Consider the following 6466-nt stretch of genomic DNA (forward strand, 5'->3'; position numbering starts at 1 on the left):
CACCCCAGTCAGACTCTCCTTTGCCAGCGAGTCAGAGGGAGAAAGAGCAGCTGTTGTGTAGGAGGTGTGCCAGCGGGGAGGCCCAGCACAGACCGACAGACCGTGTGTGTGTGTGTGTGTGTGTGTGTGTGTGTGTGTGTGTGTGTGTGTGTGTGTGGCGTCTACCCTGTTTGAAATCAGAACACACAGAGAATATGTACCTTTGGCTTTGGAATTCACCCTTTGAGGAGTCACGTATAGGTGTTGTACATTAACTCAGGTTTCAGGGTAACCGGGGAGACAACTGTTGACTGTGAGCAAGCAAACGGAACAATAAGGTTCGTTAAGTCGTGGGCCAGTCGCAGGACATCTGTGTTGACGCACTGGACAGCGGAGCCCAGCGTTTCCTCCCCAGCAGTCAGGTAAGTGAGAGAAGACCTGGCCCTTTTAGTTGATGCTGGCCTCCCACCTGCTTGCCTTTGAGCGAGCAATGGCAGCGAGTGATAAGAACCCCACAGAGACTGCACTCAGCCAGGTCCCTTAGGCTCACTGCGTTTTGTAAGGGGGCTGACGTCAAAGGACTTGGGTGACATCATTATAAACACTTAAGAGCTGGGAGGGTCCCAGTGGAGAGGGCAGGCTGCCGAGCGGACACTAAGACTAGGAGCTCTTAAGTCCACGCTTCTGCTTCCAGCGCCCCCTCGTGTCTTAACTGGGGAGCTGGGGCCCCTGTCTGCCTCTGAGCCCTTGTGGTTTGTTGGGGGTGGGGGGCAAGTGCTGGGTTGCTGCCTGCAGGGCGGATGATTTGAAGCACAGGAGCAGTTCCTCGAGGTCAAGGTGGGACTGTACGGAACAGCCCTAGAAGGTCTCGATGAGTCAGGGCTTGCTTGCACGGTCTCCGGTGGGGGCGTGAGGGGCCCGCATGTGGGTTCCCACGCATGGATATATGTGAGCCCAGTGTGGCAGCCACCGTGTGATCCATCTTGTCCACGGGGCTTCCTCTTGGTCACGGCTCCTTGCCCTGCTTTACCCAGCATGCTGTCCTCCTCCGGGGACCGGCCTCCTCATTCTGTAATAGAAGGGGCTGAAGAGGAACCAAGTCCCGGGACTGGAGCTAACGGAGTCCTTCCCTGCAGGGAGGGTGGCCACTGAGGCTGCTGACGGAAAACCGCCTACCTTTACAGCTTAGCTTCTTTTCTGAGGTGGGGGCAGGCACAGCTTTCAAACAACCTCAGGAGAAACTCATTTACAAGAGGCAACAAGATACATGGGTAGATAAAATCGTTTCTTTTTAAAAGAGCCCCGATGGTGTTGGATAGTCCGAACCCCTCACCAGCCCTGAGCGGGAAGACGGCCAGCCCTCCGTCCTGCAGGGTGACTGAGTCGGCCTGGCTCGCTGGCAGCGGGCTCATGATCTTTCCACGGTTTGGGCCAGCGCTGCATCAGGTCCCCACCACGTGCTGGCTACCGACAGCACACTTCCCTCCCCTGGACCCTGAGCCCGCTGCAGCTCGGCTCGCCACCTCCCCAGCCCTGGCACCCCAGAGGACACCTCCTTCCTTTCTGATACAGTGGCCAGGATGGGGGGTGGGGCTTGTGGAGGTAGACGTGTGTTTGAGTAGGGCATTGGTGGTGCCGGGAAAGGCACTATGGTGCTGCAGATGGACATACCCTGGGTAGCCTCACCTTTGGCGTCCATCGCCCCTCAAATCTGGTCCCATCGGAAAGCAGCCAGTGCCTCCTTAAACTGCTGACCCTGAGAGTGGCTGAGTCTGCTGCCCCACCCTCCCTCTCTGGCCTTGGTGCATCTCAGGCCACCCCCTCCCTGGGGACACACCCAGAACAGCTGCTCACTGCTTTTATCACACAGTGTCTGGCCAGCCGGTGAGGTGCCTCCTGCGTCCACCACAGCCTCTGGCTCCAGGTACAGGGACTCCAGTGACTGCTGGTCCTCTGCCTCCCCCTCCTCTCCTAAGGGAGGAGGGAGCACGGCAGGCTTGCTCGCTCTGCCTCAGTCCTGTGGTGCATGGGGCCACCCGGGTGCCTCTTGAGCCCCCATTCGTTTTCCCTAAAGACGGCGCCCCACCAGTACAGCGACAGGATCTGGTTGGTGGGAAGCCGGGAGGAGCTGCAGGCTGCAGTCCAGGCCCGAGCACCCTGGAGACTGAGTCCTGGGCTCAAGCCCCACCCTGCCACAGGATTGCCAGCTCTGCCTCACCAGCCAGTTGCTGCCCGATCATCTACGTGACTCCACGTGGGTCAGTGGAACCCTGCTCCGTGGGGCTTCGGTGGCTGAGCTTTAGAGAAGGAGACCGCCGGGCCTTTCTTCTGAGTCATCTCTAGGTGGACGTGGACCCTCCAGCTTTGGGCTAGCAGCCTGCTCAGGGTCTGGTGGGGGCTTGCACTTCCATTTGACTCTGGTTCCTTGCTTCCGTTCAGTTGGGGAAACTTGCATGAAATGCATCTTGGGATTTTGTTGTCAGATGGGGGCTCACTGCATTATCCGTTTTCTGGGGCTTGATAAGAATGCCCCAGAGACCTGCACTCCTCATGCTGAGCACTGTGCCCTGTGGTCCCCATGCTCCAGGCACCCCTTTCTGTTAGAAGCCCTGAGCCTGTGCTTGCTCACAGACACCGAGACCGTGGGCTCCGGCCTGGCATCAGTCCATATTTGCATGTCCTCGGCTGCTGCTTCGGAACTGTGGTCTGTCCCAACGTGTAGCAGTTGTGGATATACTGTCACACTGTCCACCTGCTAAGACTCGGTATGTTTTTTGGTGGGTAAGGGACCCGCCCAGATGTAGTCTATTTCAGGCATGTGGGGAGCTACTAAGCTGGCAGGTTGGCACAGCGGAGCCAGGCCTGGTTGAACTGCCCGCTGTCTTCCAGGCCTGAGGAGCTGGGTGCTGGCAGGATGACCTTGAGGTCCCTCGGCCCCAGCATCCTCCCCCTCTTCGGCCTCGCCAGGAAAAACAGGTGCTCCAATGCTGGCAGTTTCCTGGGAAAAGATGACCCTAGGGTTTTCGTAAACTTTAAAGCCAGGAAGGTGGAGGGCCCTCCATGAACAGATGAAGCCGCATAGAGCAATTGGTAGTCTTCACCTGTGGCGGCAGCCAGCTAGCTGCCTGGGTGCCGGACCAGATGGGATACAGGGCACAGCACTTCATTCCCAGGATCCTCTGGGGCCTGCCCCCTTTGCCACCAGAAGCTGCTTCCCTTGGGTGGACCCTCCGAGGCAGCCAGCCGATAGGTAGAAGAGGAGGGGTTGACCAGGAATAGGACAATATTCTCGAGGTGTGCAGATGTTTAAAATGACTGATCCAAAGGGAGCCATGAGAACAGGCCCTTTGCCTTCATGGAGTGTGATACGTGTATTTGGTGGGCTTAGCGGCTGTTTATTGAAGACCAGGAATGGGTCAAGCTGGAGAGAAGAGGAGAGCATGCATTTGCATAATCAGAGTGATAATTAATTACCTTGCCTGGCCCCTCCTGGTTGGCCCCTGACTCAGCGCCACCCCTGGTGTTAGCCCACGGAACTGCTCTGTAGGGCTTTCTTAACTGTAAACCAACCCCGGGACTGTTTGCCTGTCTCAGTAGAAATTTCTGTGGTGTGGGTGAAAGTTAAGGTGACCAGATTTTAACATTGGTAAAGCGGGACACCATTGATAAAACTCATATCCCGGCGAAATAGCCACATGGCAGCCGAAAACCGTATACCCTAGCCTGTCGTGCATTCTTTCCAAAAATCGGGACTTTTTTTCTTTTTCTTTTTTTTTTTCTTTCTTAAATCAGGACTTTTTAAAACGCCGCAGGACACAGGAAAAATTGTTAAAAATCGGGACGTTTGGTCACCTTAATGAAAGTTGATAGAGCTGATTGGTTTTCCCCTAAAGCTACACTGTTGGTGGCATGGGTGGCAACCCTGCAGGTCACAGCCCTCTTCCACGGCTCTGGGGTTTCTGCTCCCCCAACCCATCTTTCCTCCTTTCTGCCCATGAACTTTCTCTCGGCCCCATGCTGATCTCCTGTGGCCAATTCTTCTAAGGATGGTATCTACCTCCCATGTTAACTGGTCACCTGTTCACCTTGTAGGCGTGTCTGTTGTTTAGCTGCGAAGTTGAAACAACAAAACCCAAAACTGTGTGTGTGTGTGTGTGTGTGTGTGTGTGTGTTAGTTAGTTCCAGGCCTGATCACAGGATCACAGGGTTTTCTCAACACATTGTGAGACCTCTCTTCTGTGGAGCGACGTCTCTGTCTCACTCATTCACTGCTATCGAGTTAATTCCAACTCATAGCAACCCATAACTCAACAGGGTAGAGCTGCCCCTCTGGGTTTCCGTGACGGTTTACTCTTCTGTGTGTGGAGCAGCTGGTGGTTTTGAACTGCTGACCTTGCAGTTAGCAGCCCAATGCCTAACCACTACTCCACCAGGGCTCTCCTGTGGACTAGTAATAGTCACATATTAACAATAGAAAGAGCCTTGCTGGTGCTACTCAGTGCATCGCCAACTGCCCCGTCGGCAGTTCCACCCACCAGCCTCTCCTTGGGAGAAAGATGAGGCTGTGTGTGCTCTAGTAAAGAGCAACCAAGAGCTCAAGTAGAAAGCAAATGTTCAGAAAATGATGGTGGCAACAAATTTAGAGATGTGCTGGACGCAGTGAGTGACTGTATGGATTGTGGTAAGAGCTGTACGAGCCCCCAATACAATTTTAAAAAGACCGACAGCCTCACAAAACCCTAGATAGGAACCCTGTGAGTGAGGACCAACGGGTGGCAGTGAGGTTGACTTGGTTGGTGAGGCTCCGAGTGTCTCAGTGACTTGCTGACCACAGCCCCCTGGGTTCACTCAGCCACTGGAGGGCAGCAGGGTGGACAGAGACGCCAGCCCCTCTGGACGGCTGCCGTGCTGTTTGCATTTGCCACGATGCCTGGCTCCCACTGAAGCCGTAGGAAGCTGCGTGCAGCTACGGAGACCTGCCCTTTCTGAAAATAGGCATTTCGGTTTTACGTTTGCTGGTTTGCTTTTTCCTTCTTTTCCCCCCCAGTAACCTTTGTCTTTGGGTCTGGTGATTACCCTTTTCCTGATATGTAAATTGATTACAGCAGCTTCTTCCAACGCCTGTTCTTTGATTATCCCCTGCCTCATTCTGCTGCTTACCGAAACTTATTTTTAGCACAGTCCTTGAAAGCTCTCGGTGTCTCCGTGTGAAGCTGCCCATCTTCTGCGGGTTTTGGCCCGTCAAGGTCATGGTAATCAGACAGCTGCTCGGGAGTCATCGTGGGAGGCAGGGGTGGCAGAGGTGTGGGACCTGCTGTGGACCACAGCCCCCGGCTTACCTCCTGTGACTTGGTCAGCAGGGCAGAGGAAACCTGGGATGCCAGAGGGACAAGGCCAGTAGCACCCAGCTGGACCCTGTAACCCACCTCCACTGGGCTCTGATTCCAAATTCGGCAGGGGTTTGCCCCAGGCCCCTGGATGGCTTGCTCTCAAGCACAGTCAACAGTCCCTTTCATCACAGATCAACCCTGGTGCTTCCTTTTGGTTTTTGAAATTGGTGAGAGTAGTGTGGCTTGGTTTTTTTTTGGGTCGGGGGGCCTGGGGAGACGGGTGGGGATGTATGCCCCGGGGTGCCCCATGGCTAGGTCTCTCCATCTCTGCATCAGGTTGCTCTCAGGTGTGCAGTCCCATTTCCGGTGGCCTCGTGTCTCTGGGCATGACCTTGATGGGGAATTCAAACCTTGAGGATGCTGGATTGGGGGGCGCTTGGAGACGTCGGCCACAGCAGGAAGGACTGTTCGCTTGGCTGCAGGGTCTTTTCAGGGGGGTGTTTTTCTCTGCTGACAGTCCTTCTTTAAAGGAATTCCGCGAGCGGTTTATGAAGCCTTTCCAATTTATTGTCTTTCAAAGTAGGTAAGCAAATAAATAAGTGATTCTATCTTGTTATAAACACAGCCCACGGAAGACAAAAACAAAGAGGAAGCGGGGCTCCATTTTCCAACTAAGTGTTCCGGAAATTTGGAAAGCATCTTGGAAAAGCTTTCTTGTTTTGTTTTTTGGACTCAAGCATATTGTGCACTTCAAAGATAAAGACCAACCCCTGGATGCTCGGCAGGCCGGCTGCCCTCCCCGGAGAGAGCGGGCTGCAGCTGGGGTGGGGCGACGTGGAGACATGGACACAGGCTGAGGGCCATGTTGAGGGCAGCGCACTTTGGTCACGGCCCCCTCTGGAGACTCAGCTCTGGTTTGGTGGCAGCTAGCTGCCCACAGGGTCCCCTCCTTGTGGCCGAGTCATATTCCCGTATGAATAGCACCTTGCGCCCGATGAAATCAATGACTTTGCCTCCTCAACTCCCTGCCTACTGTCTTTTTATCATTTTATTCTTATTATAAATTGAGGTTGATTTTTGAGGTCTTTTGTATTTTGCCCTAGTATTTTTTTAAATAAATCATCTTATTGGGGGCTCTTGCAGCTTTTAAAACAATC

At 54.3% G+C, this 6466-nt stretch overlaps 1 protein-coding gene across 1 annotated transcript in view; it reads left to right on the forward strand.

Moving 5' to 3' along the window:
* The first annotated feature begins 289 nt into the window (after positions 1 to 289).
* CTBP2 (C-terminal binding protein 2) overlaps positions 290 to 6466 on the forward strand; it is a 116988-nt gene continuing 110811 nt past the window's right edge. The window contains exon 1 of the mRNA XM_045291234.1: positions 290 to 401. The gene's annotated coding sequence lies outside the window, so the exon portion shown is untranslated. The remainder of the gene's footprint in view (positions 402 to 6466) is intronic.

The sequence above is a fragment of the Echinops telfairi genome, unplaced genomic scaffold (assembly GCF_000313985.2).
Source record: "Echinops telfairi isolate 266 unplaced genomic scaffold, ASM31398v2 ScPeMD7_70;HRSCAF=299, whole genome shotgun sequence".
Lineage (NCBI taxonomy): Eukaryota > Metazoa > Chordata > Mammalia > Afrosoricida > Tenrecidae > Echinops > Echinops telfairi.